Source organism: Xiphophorus couchianus, chromosome 21 (assembly GCF_001444195.1).
Source record: "Xiphophorus couchianus chromosome 21, X_couchianus-1.0, whole genome shotgun sequence".
Lineage (NCBI taxonomy): Eukaryota > Metazoa > Chordata > Actinopteri > Cyprinodontiformes > Poeciliidae > Xiphophorus > Xiphophorus couchianus.
The window spans coordinates 11,300,548-11,323,872 of NC_040248.1; the positions used below are offsets into that span (position 1 = coordinate 11,300,548).

General features: G+C 38.2%; 1 long non-coding RNA gene across 1 annotated transcript in view; it reads left to right on the forward strand.

Annotated features, from left to right (window-relative positions):
- Positions 1-21,796: 21,796 nt before the first annotated feature.
- LOC114137029 (uncharacterized) overlaps positions 21,797-23,325 on the forward strand; it is a 32,934-nt gene continuing 31,405 nt past the window's right edge. The window contains exons 1-2 of the long non-coding RNA XR_003593923.1: positions 21,797-21,928; positions 22,204-22,380. This is a non-coding gene — a long non-coding RNA (uncharacterized LOC114137029). The remainder of the gene's footprint in view (positions 21,929-22,203; positions 22,381-23,325) is intronic.

Consider the following 23,325-nt stretch of genomic DNA (forward strand, 5'->3'; position numbering starts at 1 on the left):
GTCATTTATGTCATTAACCATTTGGCCAGATATGACACCTAGCCATAATTTTTATAGATTATACATTATCTCATTATCAGATCCTTTCTTTTCATTTTGAAAGACGAGCAAAAAACGTAGCTGTACAGATTTTTGACGTGACTTTCAATAAGCTGTTTCTCCTTCAGTGAGTTTCATACAAATGTAATCCACACTTTTCAAATTTGTATTTACTTAAAATGAAAACCATATTCATTTCTACCTTTTTTTTTGTTGGTTTGTGTTGGTGGTTGTAGTAAGACAAAATGTAAAGTTCAAGTAAAACATTGTGGATAAAAAAGTCTAAGGCCTCCACTTATATTTGGACTTCAGTTATTTGGTACATGACAATCCTTGGATATTTAAGCACAAGGCCACTGAAATTCTTCTCATCTTTTTCAGAACTGAAAAAAGGCAGAAGCATCTTCTAAAAAATGAGGAAAAATTCAGTTTCTGTCTATTTTCACACTTAGAAACATTAAGACCACTTATCAAAGACATGGTATAGAACAACTTAAAAACAAACAGATTAAGAGCTTTTGGTGAGTGTTTTTCATTGATTATTATAAAATACTGTTTGTGTTTGTTTGTTTGTCCTGATTGGAGGCTAACAGGGGACATCTTAATTCACTAAATGACATTTTAAGTGGTGTCTGGGCTCTATATGACCCTGATGAGTGACAGGCCTCTCTAATCCTTGGTCACTAGGGGAAACAACAATCGCAGCAACCTCTGGCCAGTTTGTTTTGCCTCAGCCCACAACATATGGCATTTAACACTCTCATTATGAAGGAGCCCAAGTGTCAAATGTTAAGGTATAAGTGGGGTATTAGAGAATTCATCAAGAAGTTAGTGATGTCTTTTCATTTAAAATACACTGTTTTTAGCGTGTCGCAAATTTAGTCTGTGGGTAATTACACTTTGTTCATATTTGTTAAATTCCAATCAAAGTTTTAATCAAGCATAGATTGTTACAAATATTTGCACATAAACTTACATGTAATTTTGGTAATTCTGGACAGAGCCTTGGCTTGCCGTTTATCCCTGTGTTTTCTCGCCAACTGGGTGAAGGATACTCTGCCTGTTTCCCCACCCAAACTCTTGGTCCCATCTGCTCACAGAGAGGCACAACATTTGTCAAAGTAGACTGGATAATGGCTTTGGCATCCTTATTATAATCTCAGCATAATCTTCATTTGTCCACTTTTGGCATCAGGACACTTCTGGGTTTAGAAAAATCAGTCAAGACTCTTAAATGTCCTCGGTTCGTTTTCATTAGCTCAAATTTAGTCACGAAAGCTCATTTAATTCCAGTTTAAAACATTAAGGTTTTTTGTTTTCAAGAGGCGTACAGACACAGGACTAGAGATCATGTCAGTCCTGCTGTTATTAGCTCCAATAAACCTTAGCAAATTAAAGTAGTCATTGGGAATAAGGCCTCATTATTCTATAAATCGGATCAAAGTGGGATGCCATCCGGACGGGGGGCGGCTCTCTGACAAGGATTTGGTATTTCAAGAACAAGATATTAGATTAAAATCAGATCCTTATACATCACTGGGTCACTATGAACAACCACAGATAGAACATATATCTGTCTGTCTGTCTGTCTGTATAGATAGCTAGCTTAGTCTTGACACCACAATGGTAGGTCTGACTGGAAAATCAAACGGGTAATACAAAACCCATTCAGAGGACAACAGATGTTTTTCCTTGTTTTTCCATTTAATGGTTAAGATGCCCCCTAAATTGGTGACACCCTGGGTGGTGTGCCTCATTGCTCACATCAAGAAATGCCACTGGTTGTAACATAGGATAAAGCAGAAGAACCCAAGTTACAACACCTAAAACAGTCTTTACAGCTTGTAGAGACAATGAAGGAACCAGCGTTGCGCTATGTTTTGTCATTCTCCATTAAGGTTGTTGCTCTCAGTTGACAATCGCTCCCCCTGTATGTGGGTCACACACACACACCGTTCCCAGCTGTGTCGCCCAGTCAGCTGTGCCGTTTGCCAGGCCCGCCAACATCTGCTCCACAAAAACAATATCCAGCTTTTAGCACTCAAATGGAGGTTACACCATATGCCAGCAAGCCACTTAGTTTCTGCCAGGGGAGCTGGAGCCTGGCCGCACTCATCGAGGTAATGATGAAAGGAGAGTGGTGCTGGGATGCGAAGGGGACTTCACCTTTTCTTCTGTTCTCTTTACTTTAGATGAAACACTTGTTTTCACATCAGTCTTTCTTGTTCCAGCCATTCCCTCCGTTTGTTCCTTCACTCATTCAGCCAATCAGGGGGTGCCCGTGTGCATCTGTTCAAGGTACTTTGGCAGCATCACCTTTTAAATTTTAATTTGTCATCCAAACAGTTTGCCTGCAAGGTCTGTCACAAGGTCTGCCTCTGCTGTGTGGGTTGGTATTCTCTAGAAGTTAAATGTTGGACATGTTTTTTTCATTTTGCAAAGGGAAGGATTAGTTTTGACATGGATTAAAACTACTTGAATATTTTTCTCTTCCTTTTGGAAAACTCAAAGACTGATTGCATTAAAAGGCTATTTAGCCATTTAGGACCAATTAGAAATTCAGATCGGAATACTGTGGGCTAAAGTGCTGCTCGCAACGCTGAGAGGTGATAATGGATTTTTAATTAAATGTGGGAACCAAAGGTCCCAAAATGGAGCTTACAGCTAACCAAGCAGTAGCCATTTGGTGACTGTACAGACAAGGTCCATGATTGTTCCTGTGGCCTTGAGTGTCCTCATTTACTTTCGTCCAGCTTCTGTCCAACCCTGCGTCCTGTTGATGCAAAGCAAACATGTGCAGAGAAAACAAACAGGTTCCAGCAGACAATGTGAATGATTGAGGTTTGTGTTTATTATCTTTATATTTTAATATTCTTGCCATGCTATTTAAAGGAGTGTTGTGAAGAAAACTATAGTGTCAAATTTTTTATTTTATTTACAGGTGTCCAAGAAATATCGAGGTCAAGTTTCATTAGTTGCGGTTGACAGTAGCATTGAGCTCAGTAGCAGATGCTAACGTTAGCATTGTTAGGAGTAAACAATTAGCCTGCCACAATACAGTGCTTACAAATCGTTTGGATCTAGTCTGCTACTCTATCACAGAATATTTCTATTAGCAGATGTCACTGAAACTGACCTGCAGTCACTACTACGGAAACTCAAAAACAACTTCCTTCTCCCTTCAAAATAAAAGAAAAGATGGAAAGACTCATCTTTTTGTCAGGGTAGTTTGATTTACCTTGCTATAGACAGTAGAACAGGAATTAGATAATACGTTGCTAGACACACTTCCTTACTGTGATATTGGAGCATTTGAACATCACAACATCTTGTGTCTCATACTATCCATAACCAAATGACATTTAAGAGTTCTTAATTAACTTACCTTGCATGTGTTTAGACAGAATACTGACTTATATTTGAAGATATAGCAGTAGTGACTCATCTCATTCTTCTCATTAAGGTTTTGTCCTTGCTCGGTGTTCAGGGGTGTGAGATTGAGGGAGGACAAGCAGAGCAATGTGCTCAGAGGGTGTATCCATCCAGAAGCTGTGGGATGGTAGGTCGGGGCTGCCTTCTGCAGGTCACGGATTCACTTGTGGATATTAATTTTGTGTGGGTGTGTGTGAGTGTGTGTCTAAATCTGTGAAAGTGGGACAGCCATGGTGAGCGGTGAGAAATCACCTTGACAGGCTTTGTAGTGTAAATCATACTTGGTGCTGATGACACTCACGAATGCTGATTAGACCCTGCAGGGTGTTTAATAATTATGTTCTACTTAGTAGAGATAGTTTATGGTGTCTGAACTGAGGTCCTGGTGAAAGGTTACACGCATTCGGTAGTTTACCCACCATCAATAACTCACTTGGAGTCTCCATTTAGAATAAATGCAACAGACTGGTTGGGCCAGCAGGCTGAAGCTAATGGCTGGTCCATGAAGGACCAAGAATAAAGTGGATTTCTACCGTCTTCTTTGGTCTTGGCAGAGAGGCTGATCATTATTTACACAGGAAATGGAAGTAGGAGGTGGTGCATCACCAGTGGTCTACCTGTGTGAAACACTCTCAGAATGTAGCATGTGAAGCATTGCATTTAAAATCCAGCCACTGGTAACAATGAATGAGCCACTCCTGGGTATTAAGCATACATTTCCTAGCCTGTTGTATGCTAGCATTCTTCTCTGTTATCTGTGTGTATAACTGCATCATCTGCATGAGATATTTCGCAGAACAGTTTAACAGAGGTCACAAATAAAAAAACATAGATCCTTGTGGAATGCCACTCTAATTGTTATTTAAATGAATAGAAATGTCTTTGAAAACCTTGACAAATATTCTGGAGATAAGATGAAAATCATTTTATTGTCTCAAAAGTGAACTTATAAACAAAACAATTTGAATATAAAAAGATGTTGGCAATACCACTTTTGGTAGTGGTCATGATAGACTACATTTAACATTTTTTAGCAGAACCTTCCTTCAGAAATTGTGAGCTATCCCTTTAAGTGCTGAGGAGCAGTTTGTTCTTTTCTTTAGGAAAGATTTGGATGAAAACGAGGCTGGTTTTCATCATGTAACCAGATGGTTGAGCTTAAAATTACAACAACGCAAATAAAAACCTTACCAAAAGGCCAGCCTGGCAACAAAGATGTACTGTTTTTTTTTTGTTTTTTTTTTTACAGTTTTTATAGTTGAAAAATTTTGTTTGTATCATAGCAACATTATTTGACTTATTTTCCAAGTTGCTTACACCACTTTCTAGTTTGTGCTTTATTTTTAATCCAGTTATTTCTTGCCCAAATTCACGCATTTCATTTTTTTTTTTTCTTATCAAATCACATCCATCTTAGAGTCATCACTTGTGTCATTGCAATGCCAGTGCTTTTGGCAACAGATGCACATTTCTGTCAGTGTCTATCTTTGAACGCCTCCCACATCATATTCTGAGGAAGTGATTCCTGTCTGGTGCCAAAGGGGTGCAGCGCAACAACAAATGGTTTTGAAAAAAAAAGCTAGAACAGAGAGAGGTCCAGTCATCTGCCTAATACACCCCATGGGCAAGCAGTAAACTTAACCTGGAAGTCATTTTGTTGTGGAAAAAAAAAGTGATGCCTTAGGAGTCACTTCTCTGCTGTGCACTACCTCAGACAGTCAGAGGAGGGCAATGCTTAAGTGGGAACAAAAACAGAAGTGGTGTCATGAGAAGTTGTGTGTGTTTGCACAGAGGAGCCGTGCACATTCTTGTTTATGTTTTGTATGCAGTGTGGGTCTCCTGCAGGTCAGTACGAGGGCTTAGTTTGCCATTATCTGCAGCTTGTAACATGCTGTTGGGTGTCTCTGCTGTGCTGTACGTTACAGTAAGTAACACAGACAAACTAGTGCAGAGATTATGCTAATCATGGCAATAATTATGTTAATTTGACTCCACCAGTCCGATGCAATGATGCTGAGCCACCATGATTATTAATAGGATCACAACATGTTAGATCACAAACTACTTATTATATGCTTGTTTTTCTTTATATCAGACTTGTCTGCTTTATGTTAATTTCTATCACTTTCTAAATGATATGAATTTCTTTAATGTTTAATACAAGATCCTGATTTTGGCCGTTCTGGTGCATTTGGGAAGTCTTCCTCCAGCTGTGCATTTTCTCTGTGACAATTCAGGGTCACAATGTGACGGCTAAAGAGAGCGAGAGTGATCCTTCGACAAATGTGTTCAGTCAGCAACCACATCTGGGTGTGATGCGTCACGAAGGCCCTTCAAAAACAACAACAACAAAAAAAATCTGTGATCCGATCAGTGTGAAAAGTGTAGACAAGGATGTAATATTGAACGTCCAGATGGTTTCCAGGCAGAGACAGACGTGAAGTGGCTTGGCATTATCTTTAATTCATATCTGCTCAGCCGTTAGGCCCCGTCTCTTGCGCGCCACGAGACTCGCAACTAATTTATTACGGAAGAACAAAGTTCAGTCAGTGTCACTTTGGCTGGCACTTTTGCTAATTTGTGTAAATAGTGTTGCTTATGATACAGTGCAACTTGGTGCAAGCTTTCTCTTACAATTGGAAATGACTTTTTTGGGATGTGTTGCCAGCAGCTTGATGATGATGCTCAGAAGCCCAGTATGGTTCACGCCTCACTGAGTCATAGCAATCGCTAAGCTCTTTTTAATGACATGACACGCACCATTATTGTGGTCGACTTAGTCTCATATACCTGTTTACGTCTTGTGACATTGCCTGCTTAGTATTTATAGAACAACAAAGGGCATGAAAGCAAAAATATCAAGCATTTGTATCCTTTATTCTGACTTGTGAGATTTCTAGACCTTCTTATGATAAAGGATTAAAGCTAACCATCAACCATGCATTTGTTGTATATTTGGAATACAAAGACAAAAAATGTTTAACATTCTGCTATCAGTATGTAGATGCTGCTGTTTTACTGTAAGTAACAGAAGATCAGACTATAGTTTTCAGGTTTTAAGTGTTGAAATGAACAAGGATTTATTTTGGTCTAGATTTAGCCTCAGTAAATGATGCCTTGCAAAAGTAGTCATATCCTGTGAAGCTTTAATATTTTGTAAAACTACAACTTTGTTGGGGTTTTTGGGATAAACCAGTACAGGGTAGATTTTATGTGCATGTTTTTAAATAAAAATCTGAAAGGAATGGCCTGCTGACAACATGGATATTTTTGCCTGATCTTCTTTTCAAAATTTGGACGGAGTGTTTATGAACTGTAATTTTCAAGTAAGTCTTGCTACACATTTTCTGATAGGTTTGAACTTTGACCTCCATCTCAGTCTCAATTGTTTGTAGCCTCTAAGATGTTTTCTTCCAGGATTTCCCTGTGCCTTTATCTCCCTATCAACTTTAAGCAGCTTTTCCGTCTCTGTTGAAGAAAAGCATCTCCACAGCATGACACAACCACCACCGTGGTGTGTTCAAGGTGAAGGGAGGCTGTTAGTTTTTAACATTTATGTACTTCATGTGATTAGAGCACCTTCTCACAAGTATTTGCTGAGTCCCAAAGATGTGGGAATTTTAAATAGGACTTATGATGGCTGACTTTCAGCAAGCTTTATTCTGATGATGAAGGTCTTATTTGTGTAGGTCTATATTGATTGCTGTCAACTGATTCTCGTTACGAAGGGTTCCAGTGGGTCACGGGCTACTTCTCTGGTCAAAACTCTTCTTTCCTAGCTTGTTGGTTCAGGTAGACAATATTTCTTGATGGATTTCATCTGAATCTCCTCAGATTTATCTCAGGATGTTTAAAGCCTGAGATGTTGTTTTATAACCTAGCAAAGCTTTAAACATCTCTACAAATATTTTCCTGACCAGTCTGGTGTCTGGATTTTATTTTATTTGGGGTATCAGTTTAAAGATGGATTTCTTGTAAAAAACCTAATAAAATAAACATAAGTTTTAGATTATAATGCGGAAAATTTGACAAATTTGGAGGAGTGTGAGTATGTTTGCAAGTCAATGTGTGTTCGTAACTCTGTTTTGGTAAAGTTTAGTCTTCCAGTGCCAGTACTGATCAGAAGATGAGTTGATTACATTGGCTTCAGAAATTCAATGCGTCTGCTTTTTAGAAGCAACTGACAAACGTATGTTAATGCGTTGGCAGGATTTAAAAAGTGAAATGAGGCAGCCCATCTTCTCAGATCAGTCATGTGTCACAAAGCCAGAGCCCAGACTCTTTCCTCCCCTCTCCTCCACGGGGCTCGGGATGACCTCGATAATTAAGGGACAATTTTAAAATGCATTTCTAATTTTCTACCAGACTGAAAAGCTTTATCATGGAATGGCTGACACAAACCCTCCCCTTGAATGGAGGGTGACTCCTGGGCTTCCACTAAACTGGTCATGAATGCACAAACCATCTGTTTTTCTGGCCGTTTGTCAGTGTGAGCGTGGCGGAGGCAGCTGTCGGAGTGTCCCTCGGTTTGAATGATGGAGCACACAACCATTGTTTCTCTCGGTAGAGGCTTTGTGAGCGCTGGCTCGTCCTGCTCATGCAGCCCTGCAACTGAACAAGGCAGGAGATGGTTTCTGTTGTTGCACCACCAGTCACCAAGTTGCCAGGAAGACACAATCAGAGCAGAAGACATTGACTTGGAGGGAGGAACAAGAAATTATCCGAGCAAATGAAATGAATAAGAAGGAAAATAAAATGGGAAAATGGACAGAAAGGATGTGGTGAGGACAGTAAAGAGGAGAGGAAGGTGTATGGCCAGGGAGTGCATTGTGTTGGTGAATGAGGATCTGGGGCATTGTGTGCCAGCCAATCTGTAGCTCAGTGGGTGAGGTTGTCAGGAGCCAGAGCCAAGGATGAGAGCCAGAGGGCCACAAGAGAGAGGTGAGAGCAACCAGCAGGGCTGAGGTTGCTGCAGGACTCACTGCGAGCAAGAAAAAATAAAACGCATGAGAGCAAAGACACAGAATTAGTTAAAATGACTGGAATAAATAGAAGTAGTTATGTTTTTAAGTCTCCAGAGTAAAGTATTTTCATTTAATTTTAAAGAGACAAGAGATTAAACATATGCAAGATTATTCAACAAAAAAATCTGATCACTTCAATCTCTAGCACCTCATTTTGCCCTGTGAAGACTGAGCAAAATTTCTAAAAGCTAATGCTGGATTGCTCGGTAGAATCAATCTAAATAGAATCAAACTTATTATTCTTAAAGGACATAAACTATAAGTCACTTTTGTTCTGTGGGTTATACAGATGTACAACAAGTAAAACCCAATACAGAAATTACCTGAAGTTGAGCATCTTTGCAGAAACCACACATCCTGGACACAAACCGTTTAGACTTTAGCGTTATTCACAAAAATCAGCTGCCAGATTCAATTTCTTTCCCCAGGCTGTTTCTCTGATGGACAGAGAGACAGCCGATCTATTTACCATCGATTTATCGATGGTAGATCGATACCTTGCCTATTAGCGCTAAATCAACTTTGTCTTGGTTCTGTTTTATTTTGAGAAAAGCAGAACCAAATTCAAATTCCTTGGTACATTTTGATTCTAAAAACAGGTTAATACAGCTCATTAGACTTCGTATAATAGCACACAATTTCAGTCTGCTATTTCCTTTTTCTAATTGAACTCCCCATAGATACTTTCTCTTTCCACTCTGATAGGATTTAACTTTTTATTTGAAATTGAGAGTGACTGTTATCCCCTATATGGCCATCCTGACCTAATTTCATATAATGGCCGGGCTGATGCACTTGACCGGAAACGACACGCTGTGATTTTAAGAGTGTGTGGGGGTTTAAAACAGGCAACGCATCTCTGTCCATATGTAACATGACAGTAGACCACCAGGCAAAAAGGTGAATAATTGAAGGACAAACTTTAAAAGACATATAAATTACCTCAATAACGAGGAATTCTTGAAAAAACAAAGTTAAAAATGATTATCTGCTAAAGTCAACATGCTGTGGATATTGGATCTGTTATAGAAACATTAATGGCATATGTGTCTTTCTCGTGTGAATAAATGTAAAATGTCATTATGAACTCAGATATACTAAAGCTGCGCAGTTGGTAGCACTGTCGCCTTGCAGGAAAAAGATCTGCATGGATTTTGCATGTTTACCCTGAATGCCTGGGTTCTCTCTGGGTACCCAGCTTCCTCCCAAAAACAATCCTGAAACATAACTGTTAGGTTTATTGATCTCTCTAAATTGACCTAATGTGTGTGTCAGTGTTTGACCCATGTCTCTCTGTGTTGCTCTGTGATAGACTGATGACCTGAGTATTCCTCACCTCTCATCTGATGACCGCTTTAGATACCCACCCAGTGGCCCAGTAAGGATAAGTTGGTACATATGAATGTTCAACCTATTGCTGTTTGATATGTGTGCTTAAGACTCTTATTTTGAAGAAGTGAGGGAAGTAGTTATAGAGCTACAGTACTTTCTGTTGAGTAGATTAAGTCACCTGATAAGAGTTTGTTGTCCTTTAGTGAAAACGTGGAGCCGTTTTAGCCGAGATAAAAAGTGTCAAGAACTGGGAACTGGGAACCTCTTGATTACAGTTTTTACCAGTCGTGTTACTGTTAAGAAAATTTAGGTACAAATCAAGGTATAGATTCAAGTACTTCATTGCCTTGTCGCCTCTGGTTGGACATTATTATTCATACTAAACATCTGCTGTTTTTTTTGTGAAATCATAATTAATGTGTTCTCTGATGATGACAGAAAAAATGGGTTTTTTTTTGTGTCCATAGATGAGATGTTAAGAAACATCTTAGATCCAAATACATGATTTAATTTTTCCGTACAGTACTAAGCTGTGAATACATCATTACATCTACCACTTGACTTTTATGACTAAAATAAAGTATCATGATATCGGATTAAATAAAGCAGTGTTTAAGTTTATGCCTGATTTACAGAAATTTTTCTGGTCCTTGATCATTTCTATTTCTACGTCTAAGCTTAGACCACTTTTAGACCAGGCTCTGTCTAAACCTGGTCACATTTAAAGGTCTAGATTGATCTGATTTATGTGTAAACAAACAGGTCTATTGCAGGATACAAATCGGGACTTCCTTCAGTGATCCTTTTGGATCTTTTCTTTGTAATGGTGATGTAAAAGTGATGTAGGCTGTGGGCTGGTAGAGCTCATGGTGGTAAAGCAGAGTTTAGCAGAAAGCAGTTGTGGCCTCTCACACGGCAGTCTGAGTCCAGCATTTTTCTGTAGCCCCCGGGCATCTGAGCACCCAGCAATGCCACCGCCTGTACCCAGCCCCTCCCCATCTGCGTGTCACAAGTCAGCTCTCGTTAGGCATGACGGCTCTCTGATGTGGACAAATTGTCACTAACTGGGGAACCTGGAGAATAAGAGACAGAGTTTGGGGTATTTTAAGTGGGGAAAATTGTTCAGAGAGGGCAAAGATGTGGAACATTTATGTAGTTTTGTGTGATCAACTTTTTTTTTTGTCAAAGAAGTCATAACATTTGTCATTTAACTACCTGTTTTCCATTTACAAATAATTATTCATTATAGCACCAAAAGTGAATAGAAATCCAGCAAAAGAAAAAGTACTTTGCTTTGAATCAGACTGGGATTCTTGTTTAAGTTGTTTGAAAAACCATTTAATAGACTCTCAGGCACTCATTCATGATCTCCCACTTTTGTCTGTCCACTGTGAAAGCCGACAATAGGCGGTGTGGTGCCAGAACGGAGCCTCTTTTTAATGCTCAATAGGCCAAGAGGGGCTGAGCATCAACACCAGCCTTTTAAGAGCGGGGCTGTGGAAGCATATGGAGCTCCAAATAAAATTCAGATCAAGCACAATGATAGCTGAAGTCTGCTTTGTGTTTGGACAGGCGAGTGAAAAGGGGGCGGGGAGGAAAGTTAGATCCCCCCTTAATAAGACGGCCAACCATGAGCAAATGAATGCAGGGTTTGCTGATAGACGATGCATTTTTGGGTGCAGGACGAAAGTTTAGTAATTATTCAAACTGAGCTCTGTTACTTCAACAGAAACTCTTTATCCTGTAAGTTTTTAAAAAATTTTATTTACCTTTCTGCACCTTTGATTCATAATCTGAATTTAAATTGTAAGACAATGAATAAACTTATAAACAAATCCTCTGATTGCTACTGCACTCTGTGTGGATGTCATATGGAGAGCAAGGGGTGTTAGGAGATTTTTTTTCCTCTTGCCTTTTTCCCCTCCCTCTTTTTTTCACACTTGCAGAATCTGCGGCCTTTGAAGGACTTGTGAAGCCGAAGGCGTCCCGTTGCTCAATCAAACAGATTAAGTCAGTCAGACAAGCGGCGATCTGTCCCATTCAATAAAGTTACTTTTGTCATGCTGGATCTCACAGGGCCTCATATATGGATAACACTGAGCTTTGACATGTCGCTGTTTTACAGCACAGTGCGCGGACATGGATCAGATTCTCGCTTGCTGACTTTGCTTATTGAACCTTAATGGTGCCATTTTACTAAAATGCAGATTATATGGCAGACTTCCAAAACGACTGATTTCTTTAAGACATGCTTCAGGGTTAAAGAAGAAACCATAAAGAAAAACATTGAGATAATTAATTTTTTTTTTCTAATACTGAAAAGTTGAGCACAGATCATTTCTTCTGCGGTGGCATGAGGCAGTAATGAGGACATCTGTTTTCATATGGTCCTTGACACGTAGCACCAGAAATTTGATGTCATCCTGTCCAAACTGGTACATGGCTGGCAGACAGCATGGCATCCTTTGATTGGTTCTGACAAGTCAGTGACAGCTCTGGAGGTGAGGATGCATGACAAAGGGCAAGCAGAGGATGAGGGGAGAACACGACGACGTCTTTTACCCACAAAACTCACAGTAACCTCCGCTGGCCTCCTTTTTTGGCTTGTTGCCACCTACAAACGCTCATCAAATCATGTTCATGATGAGGCAACTCTCAATTTTATTACTTGATATTCCATTTTTATTGATCTCCAATCTTCTCATTACAGGGTACTTTACTTTTTTTTTACAAAGTGCTTCTGTTTTGAACATGTTCACCTGTGACTTGGCACTTTGACTAATGGTCATGTTAAGAGGCAGTTGTGACTTTCTTCTTTGGTAATAAGTACAAAGTTTTCACAAACTTTTATAATTTAGTTTAATCGCTTCATTAATAATGGCATGTTATGTTTATAGAGACAAGCAGGTAATTACCAAAAGCATTTACATTTGACGTAAAAGTATAACCAATTTGAGTGGTACGTCCTGAGTTGGGACTTTTGATTATATAAAAACTGCAAAATGCAAATATAAAACAAGATTTTCAGCACTCAATAAGACACAAACAATCATTCAGGGGTGTGTCGCTGGTCTTTCTTGATAATCTATTGATTTGAAATATCAATCACATTTCACATGTAATTGACAAGTTTAAATGTTACTCGTCCTACAAGAAGATGTTTTTTAAAGAGACATTTTACATAAAGTTACCTTATCATTCGCATTACATGCAAACATAAATTTTGTTTTGTGAATTGAATAACATTTTCAAAGTTTATTTATTTATTTATTTTTAATATAAGGGTGGTGTGAGCTGAAGGCTTTAATCAGGCTTGTGGTAGTGAACAAAAACAGAAATGTGGTAAACACATTTAATTTGAACTGGTTGGTTTTGGACGTTCATATTCCCTTTTATAAATGACATTATAATTTCAAAACTGTCTTTTGTATTGAATCAAGGTAATTTTGTCCTAAATAAAAAACATACAAGGACCTAGTATTTTTAATTAAAAAGAAGAAATCTGTATGAGGAATACATTGTTTTGGAGCAAAAATGTGAAAAATTAGACTTTTTTTTTATTATTTATCTAGGAGTCTGTAATTCTAGCCCTTGAGTGCCATTATTTTGCTGCTTTCGGATCCATAAATACCTAAATTAAAATGCTGAATTACCCCCTTAGCATGTCTGCAAGTTTGCAAACATTAACTTGATGGACATCACTTGATTGAGGCACCTTGGAACAGAGATGAAACTATAAGTTGCAGGTCAGTGACACTGGAAAACAGTGGATGTGGATTTGACCTGAGCCTCACGATCACTCACTCGCTGGTTGACAAACTAAAATAATAAAGTAAAAAATATTTGACTAAAGTAGGTACAAGCTAAAAACTCTCTTTTCTGAGGTTAAACTTGACACTTATATGCATACAACATAGAAACAACAGATCTAATCAAACAGAGTAACACATTTATAAATGCTACTATAAAAACTGAAGCTTTTTGAAATATAGATTGCAAAACACTACTAAAGTCAAAGTGTAACATAATTTTCTATGTCTGGGACTGCAGATGGTAATTAGCTTGTGAGGCTAAAACCTGGAATAAAACATATTTTCCTTCGAGTTTAATGAAAAATAAGCTAAATGAAACAAATAACCTGACAAAGCCTCCAACATTTTGAAGCTGATAAAGGTTAATGCAGCTACGCAAACAAGGTTGAAAAATTACTGAGTGTTAAAACTTGAATTGAAGTTATTGTTTTTCATTTACTTTTTCACTTTGCCTTTTAGAGAGACAAGACTTTCAACTAAATGAATTTTTATTTCAATTATTATTTTTATGTTTGGTTGCATGTAAACAACTTTTTAAAAAAATCAAAGCGTTGGAAATTTCTTGGAACGATCCTTTGCATCTTAATTCTATATTCACAGTGATGTACAGACTCACATTTAAAGAAATTGTATCGCTGTCAAAATACTTGCAGATCCGACTGAACACCAGCCTCTGTGGTTTATAGCTGGTATTAACTGGATCTCTGATTTAAATATGGCCACCTGTCATCATGAAAATCAAAGGCTGCCACGCTTTTGCGCACAGCTGAGCCCTGTGGGAGCCAACAAAGCCTCCTCAAAACTGAGTATGCAACAGATTTTTGGCAATGATATCCTCTTATCATTTTTTTATCCTCTCCCACACATAAAAGGGAATCCTCTGTTCAGCACAAGAGCTCTTTATTGGAGCTGCTAATGGGGGAAAAGGCTCCTGTTAAACAAACTGACATTTTATTGTAGGGCACGATGACTGCATTAGGAGTTTGTGTCTACTGGGTTCATGAGGCAAATTGGATGGCTGTTTTCCCCTCATGTGGCCAGTCTCCAGTGTGACCTTGCATTAGTGCATATGCTCACAGCAGGGTCACTGGTTGAGGGCATGATCTGTCAGCCTTTGTTTATGAAACGCAGGCAGCACAAGCCTGTAAGATAACATATTTCATGCAATTAGTGGTGTGCTGTACTTTATTTTTACACACAGCATCACAGTAAATAACATTGTATTGTAACATTTCTTTAGGAATGTGCATGTGAAGGCTTGCTTTGAAAACAGAAATTATACCCTTTCTAAAGTAATAGATGTCCATTTTAAATTTCTTTTTATCTACTTCATGTAGTTAGGAAGGTTCTCCTTAAGTGAGTTTTCTTTATTCTACAGCAAATAATATTTCCTTAGATGTATTCAGGTGAATACATATTTTAAAAACATAATAACTATAATCTTTTGCCAACAAAAGAAGCAATGTGGAAGTATAACACTGAACATGTCTAGATTTTTTAGTTAAATCAAAATAAAATGGCAAATGCATGAAATTACGTGTTTATGAAATATTTATTGCTGCGGAATTAATTATTTTCTTTACACTAAATAAAAAAATTAACCACCATTCTGTTTCAGTTGTTCATTTCATAGCCTCAAAAAAATGTAAACGCCAAAGAAAAAGAGTTTTAATGAAATTTGTTGCCTGGAAATGCCTCAGATTGAGATGCGTACCACTCAGATCTGTCCACTTCTCAGACAAGCTGGTGTTTACATGACTGAGATGACTTCGATATGATAGAGATGGGTTGACAGAGTCTGTCAGTGCGGAGTCGGCAGCAGCTCTGACGGCGGGCGCCCTCTGACAGTCGCTCTATAAGGCTTGGTAACCAGCCTTTTTCCTGGGAGGTGTTCACTGTCACTGTGCATTGTGAGCGCCTGGCAGCCGTATTTCTCCAGGCTGTCAATCTCCACAGACACTAACCTGCCATGTTAGATTTGACCTCCAGAGGAGAGATTACTGTCCAAGCTTTGGAGGCTTTCCTCATTTTTACTCTACTATGGAGGGATAGCTTTGTGGGATGAGACAGAAATGTATGCAATTTTTACCCTAATTCAGCCTGAAGCCAGCCTCAGTGCTGCTGTTTTTCATTAAAACTGCTTGTGATAAAGTTGTAATTTGAAAGCTTCACTTTTATTTTTGCACTCATTATGTTATTTTAAATATCTCTCTATTGTATGCGGCATTGTGAGAAGGTTGTGTTGCATAGTAGCGCTGCATATTCTTGATTTGACAGAGTTGAGTTTTTGGACAAGGACACTGGCTGTGACTTTGACGCAATATGTGAGTGGGAGGCTTCGGAGACGCCTGTTAATTAATGCCTTAACACGATAACTCTCAGCACAACTAGTACAGAGACAAGACTAAATAAACCATCACTGGTTGTATTTTGGGAGATGATATTTATTGCATGAGCGTTTTAAGCCATGAGATATAAGGGAAGTATTCAACAACAGAATCACATGAGTCAAAGTTCTGCAAAGGACCAGAAAATTAAGTAAAAAAAATCTGATTCTGTAAATGTGCTTCAATGTATCAAAACCTCATTTAACTCGTGGTGCATCAGCTCAGGTTTAATGCTAAAGCTTCTGTTTGTTAAGTCTTAACTGCTCAAATTGTTAAAACTACGGATTACTGAATCAGGATTTTTTCCAACATGTAACATTTAGCAATAAACCAACACTTGATTAAAGTTAGTTTGATGAATAATATCTAACGTGCGTCTCAGAAATGTACACACTATTTCTGAATTTCTGTTTTTGACACTTGACATGTTGAGGTTTCTCACCTACCGACAAATCTGCTGTAGAAGGAAATCTAAGAAATAAAAAGCTGTAACTGATTGCACAAGTACACTCTTGAACTAACACTACAATTTGCAGGTAATATTGTTTGCATTAATTTCAGCATTCTTTCATAAAGGATTCTCATAGCTCGCCCCATTTTGTCCAGTCTTCCTTGGAAACGTTCTCTGTTAATGTTAACATCTCATCCTATTTCTATCAGATTTACTTCTTGATTCCTAAACTTTGTCTTCCGGTCTAGTCTCTATTTTGTTGATTTTGATTCATGCTTGGACTAACTGTGATGCTGAAAGTGACATTTTATCGTGAGTTTTCAAACTGCACATCATGTTAACACACCAGACCCTGTAGGAAAACATGTTACAAATTACAAAAGACCTGAGAAAGAACTGGCAAAATTTTAATCTCTAGCTGTGCAAAGCTCTTACAGAAATATGTCAAAACACCTGCAGGTGTAGTTGTCATTAATGTTGGCTCTGAAACAAAACATTTTGAAAATTTTTCTAATTTTTGCTTCCACTTCACAGTTATTTACTACGTTGTGTTGCAGGAAATCTACATAGAAATACATCAATGTTTGTATTTGTAATATGAGAAATGATGAAAAAGTTAACTGGGTATGAATACTGTTGCAAGGTTTTGTACTGTAGGTTAAAAATGTGTTGATTTTGGATTTTCTTTTCCCACATTAGATTTCATTTTGTATATTTAAGTGGTATTGTGACAGAGGAATTACACTGGTTCTGTTTAAGCAGAACCAGCTTCATAATCAGAGGCTAGTTGGGAACATAATGATGTTGTTTGAGATGAGGAGATGGGCCATCACATGTAAATTTACAACTCTCTCTGTCTTATCATAAATTGACCTGGTGCCTGTGAGCGCCACATAATACCCTCACATAAAATCTCTGGTTATGGTCTGTGTTCTGTTTAGCCTTTGAGAGAAACGTGCCATCGCTGCCCGGCGTATTTCTGACCATGAAAATTATAATATGGAACAAAGATTAAAATGAAATTATCGTGGCCTGAAGACATTTACCCTCCTTGTTGAGTCACATTGTACGGCATTACAAGAGGTGGGGGAAAAAAAAGGGATCCTGGTCTTCAAGAATAATGATAATACATTAGGCTGGGAGTGTGCTGGTATTATTGCTGTACATTATGTATGTTCCATTTATACTAGCTCACACGGCCCGACCACTGCTGACGGATAGGTCATTACTCCCTGCATCGCTGAACACTTATCAGGGCCCGCTGCTGTTTATGGCCAGAATGAAGAGCACTTGTCAGTCAAGGTCACTGCTTTGTGTGTCCTTTTTAATAGTTCCTTCTTCACAGTTGTTGAACTTTGTGTGCTGGCTTGAGCCGCTGTTCATAAGCCAGCATTGGCAGGGATGTTTGAAGTGGAGTTCTAGAAAAAGGTTATATGTATTTATTATCTTACCTCCAGTAGATAACTCAGTTGATTCCCTCATTTACTATACATATATAGATTACATAGACCAAAGCTATCTGGTAGTCTGAGACAGAGGGGAAGACAAATCACCTTAAGATAATCTAGTCTAAGAAAATGTCCGCTTTGAGGACATTTTAGCTTCATCTTCCTCGACCAACTACAGCTGATAACTGTTTTGGCATCTTTATTTAGTAGAAAGTTTAGATTAGTTGGACCTGGTGGCTGAAGCTAAAAGGTAATTGGAGAGATGTCAAGACCACAGACAGATATTTGTCTCCTTAAAAGTGCAAACATCTTTAAACATAACAGCATCTTAGACAAACAATATTTTATTAATGATGTTACATTCTTTTTTCCCACTGCTTTAATTTTTCATCACTTAGTCTTAGTGGAAATAGCTCATATACTTTGTTCATGAAATGTCTTTCAAATAGAGCATTGCAAAACTTCCTACCTCAATTTTTTTTAAATAAAAAAACAAAAATCTGCCCGATGCAAACATAATGCAGGTACAAGTGTTCATAAAATAAAGTTGATATAAAATGGTAGAAATGTTTTGGACCTTCTTTGACTAGCCTTTAACTTGAGCCTAAATGAAGACTGTGAAAAAAATTGTAACCGCGAGAAAGATATTAGCTATTTATACCTTTTAAATGACCTCACTTCAAAAATTCATAGTTATATCCTTTTTTAAAAAAAATTATGTTATGTATAAAACCCCAACATGAACAACTGTGAAGCGGTGCAAATTCCAACCAAAAGAGCAGAGGTCAGCTTTCTACAGTGAGAAACATAAGTAGATTTGTTTGCTTCAGATATTAGAGGAAACTAAGATAGGTCTTCTGAAAATAGAATATGCTGCAGCCAGCAAGCCATATTTCAGTGTTTGCTTGCACGTCTGGCTGTGTGTGTGTTAGCGTAGGAGTGTATGATAAGTTTGGGTGACAGGATCCTAAGAGTCTGCTCTAACTGCAGGGCCAATGCTAATGCATGGCTGGTTGCGTTACACCAGCTAGTGCAGAAATCAGAAATGGCCCACAGAGCAGTGCAGGGTTTGGCCCAGGGACAAAAAAAAAAAAAGATTTGTCTTGCCTTGGTTTTTTTCTAAGCCTTAAGCATCTAATATTTGTCATCTGTGCACCAGTATTCCTGTATGCTGTAGCACTGTACTGTAACAAAAACACTCGGTTGTTATTCAGGCTGCTTAGGTAAAAAGGCCTGCCCCATGGTAACTGTCAATGTTGTTTTATGTTGAGTGCTGATCTGGGGTTTTCCTTCTGCACTTCATTTCTCCACCACAGAAATAGCATTTATAAATATTCTGGGCCTAAAGTTAAAAAGATTAAAATGATTTTTTATGCAAATATTCAAATTAGTTTACCTCTGGTAGTACTGCAGTACCACTACCAGTGCTAAGAAAACTGGCATTTGATAACACTACCAAAATATTTTTAAGACTATATTTTTGTCTTAAAATGTAATTTAAAAATAATACATTTTATTAAACTCAAACTAGGAACAAACTTCCAGAAATCCTGACTTCCTTTAAATCAAGACTAAAAAGTAATTTGCTTAGAGTTGGAGAATAAATTCATTCTGTACTTTTACAACTTTTCATTATTTCTCTGCCACTGTAATGTAATGTTTCTTTTTCTTTGTTGCTGAAATGTGCTATAAAAATAAATTCAACTAACTTGATTTGCACCAGTAGCTTTACATAAATGTTGTTTTCTTAAAAGTCCCAATTCAGCTTTACCCTCTGACACAACCTTATTTTACTCTCCCATCATAAATCTGAACTAGTGATAGTTCACAAGGTCCTTTTTATTCTAATCCCTTTTTCTCTTTTTCACCCAATTTCATTTATGGTGCTCACCTGATAGCCCCCCTACACATCCACCCCCTCCGCTGAACAACTCTCAGCTGTAAAAGTGAACAGTTCCTATTTCTCTGCTTTGATGCAATGCTGACAGGAGTCACTTTGATATACTCTGGAGAATGAAATTTAGATCTATCCTGCTTTCCCCTCTTCCCGAGGCTTTATCTTTGCCAACATTGGGTGCTGTCATCTCGCAGCGCTTTCTGATGTTGGTGACGCTCAGCTGTTATGACAGGTGCTGGAGAGCAGACCCACTGGTTTAGTGAGATGGCAACATTTCTCCAGGTAAAGTATTGAAATGTGTCAGGGCATTATCAATGAGTTCATCCCATTCTGATAGTCTGATATATTATAAAAACATTTATCTAAATGGTCAAAAAGGGAAATTAATTTCATTTCCCAGCACATGATCTCAAGATGCTTTAAAAGACAAATTAACCCAGTTCATGGAAATACTGAGCTAGGAGTACTGTCTATAGCAAAAAATAGCATAGAGTCCACAAAGCTTCATAAATGACTTTTTATATCAAAGAAACACAGAATAACGTAACCTGGAGTACCTTTTATGGGAAATAAAACAAAGCATTGTTTTAAAAAAGATCTAATCTATGTAATCCAAAGAGTGCATAAAGTTAATGGCACCAATTCCTCTTTCAATATCTCCATCAAGAAAACATATATAAACACAGAAGCGCTAAGATATACATTCAATGAAAAGAAAAACAGAAAAAGGAAATGAAGGTCAATGTGCACATGGAGAGTAGAAGAAAACATCAGAGCTACGAAAAGTAATCTTTTCTTGTTACATCTCACTAATTTTATTTTAATATCAAACTTTATGACATATCTCAAAGTGTAGCGATTTCCAAAAACTACAGGAACAGAAGGAGAAATTTGTAATATTTTTTGTAGTATTATGATATATGTTAAGTTAATTAAAGATAGATAATCTACTGCAAAATCACCCAATTAAAAATCTTATTTTATCCTGTCATCAAAAACTGAAACTCATAGGAAACAAAGGGAACAAGTATTATCGCGCTATCACACTGTCTCCTCCTCTAAAGGTTTAGTTTCTGTGGCCGAAGGAATAAACAAACTTGAGACGGAAGCTACTTGCAGCGGTCCACTGATCTAGGCTATGTGATGCACTGCGGGAGCCCAAAGGGCGTGTGTTCACAATGTTTCCTGGATTAGACACCTTGGTATGGCCTGTGGAGAGATGTTCATAGTCTGCTGTTCACACAATCTGTCTGCTACAGCTGAGCTGCCCTTTGCCAACAGGCCTGAAGACAGGACGGATAGATTTAGATCTTCATGTCGCAGTTCCATTCCCTATTCAATATTTTTTGTGGTTGTTTGGCAAGTTTATTTCTAATTCTCGGATGTGTTTGATCTTCCAACTATAGTTGTTGGTTCATGACAATCAGTATATTCACCAAATTCATGTGGGTTTGTATGTTAAAGTAAAGCTTGTGCGTTCATTTTATCTGATAAGCTTTCTGATTAGTTACAGAAAGACCAGGCATTTTAGTCCAAAATAGTGCAGTTCACACTTTATCAAACCTATTGTTTCATCACACACACACACACACACACCCAACTATGTTGACATACTCATCTGTCACTCGGAAAACCGCCACAGGCTGCGGCCTTGGCACAAAGACGTTCTCTGAGCTGAGTGAAGATGCTCGGAGCCAAGATGCGCCCAGTCAAAATGTTACAAATTTCACATGCCAGAATCGACAAGCACAAGCGTTGATTTGAGAAGAAATGATGTTGAAGCAACTCCAACACTATAGATGCGTGTTACAAAGAGGCTCTGCATGTTTTTGACAACTGTCTAACTCGCTGTTTGCTTTAGATACCCATTGAAAACTAAAAGAATATTAAATGTGTATGATTTAAAAACAGCTGGATGATTATGTAATTAATTATGCAAATAGAATTGAACAACTCTTTGTTTTCTCTCCATGACACTGACTGCCAAAAACCACCTTCTACCTCTAAAATTAGGTCTACCAAAAGAGCTGCAACAGTAAAGATCTAATGAGAACCCATGTGCGCTGGGTGTGGTCTAGAAGGAGTATTTACGTCTAAGCAGGAGCTGTAAGTAATCATTATTATCATTATTTTGCATCTGCATTCTTTCAAGAAACAGCTGTTGAACTTTGAGCAAGATATAAAGTGGCAGGGCCTGGAGTTGTTCTTGTTCGTTCGGCGAACTTAGCTCTGACATGATGGCTTCTGGCAGAGTTTTGTGCTGAACTCAACATCTGTGACAACCGTCAGCACCACTGACCAGTGCTCTCGCTCTGCCTCTTTCTCTCTTTTGTGTTTACATGTTTCTCCTTCGCCATCCTCCATCTTTCCCTGCCTTCCAGGATTGCCCTGTGTGGAGGGGGGGTAAAGACTAACGCAGAAAAAGTGGGAAAAACGGGAACCTTAGATGTCACTGGATCTGTTTTGTCTGCCAGAACCCATCTCCATCACTGCCACATCAGCTGGTACCAAGGTTGTGAGGTCGTCCAAACATCTGGCCCCTCCGCCATGTTTATGAGGTCGGTGGGTAGCATCTGTCACAGACACCGCCACCTTCGGTGTCTCGGACTATGAAAACCAGACAAAACACTACGATCAGTTTAGATCAGTTCATAACCGCTGGCATACAATAAATCTGCTGGAAGTTAATTAGTCTTATAATGCACAAAATATAACTCTTTTTGGTAATGAAACTTGATTTGTTTCAAGCTGATTTTTAAAGATGCATTTCAGTGCAAAAACTGCATACTTTTCTGGGGACATTGCTAAATCCCAACTGTTTCCATGGCAGCAACCAGGACTCAAACATAAAAACAGGGTATAAATCTATCTATCTAGTATTTCTGACTAGCGGATCATTTGCTGTATTTTGTTTCAGTCATCTTCCAGTTTAAACTTTTAAACTTCTCTGCCATTTATATTTCTGATTAATTAGTAAACTGGGGTGTGTTTTTGGTACAGGAACCTTTTTCAGGTACTATAGTATCATTCTGGGGCCATTATTATTTCCCCTGGACTTCCACTGCATTTCTAAAGGTAAAAACATTTTGCTCGGAGAAGAGCTGTACCTTAGAAAATGTCTATGGTCAGAAAAGAGTACTTATTTGATGGAGCTTTATGTAGCAAGAGTGCTAAGCATTTTGATTTTAATCATACCAGATTAAAATAAAGTATGTTTTTTTTTTTTTGTTCACTTTAACAAAATAGGTTTTATATTATAAACATCTGCTTAAAAAGCCAAAACATGAGTAACTCCTTCAACCAAAGTTATGGTTTAGGGTTTTAAATGGTTTATGTTCTGATACATAAATAAAAACAAGCACAATCCTTGTCGCTCCTTTACAAACTGAAGCAGCCGAGGCGCTGCCACAGCTGTTCGCTCGTGCCTTATTTATGAAATATCTTTGAATGTTACAGACTTCCTTCGAAGCGATTATAATACAGTTTCCCAGTGAGTGTGCAAA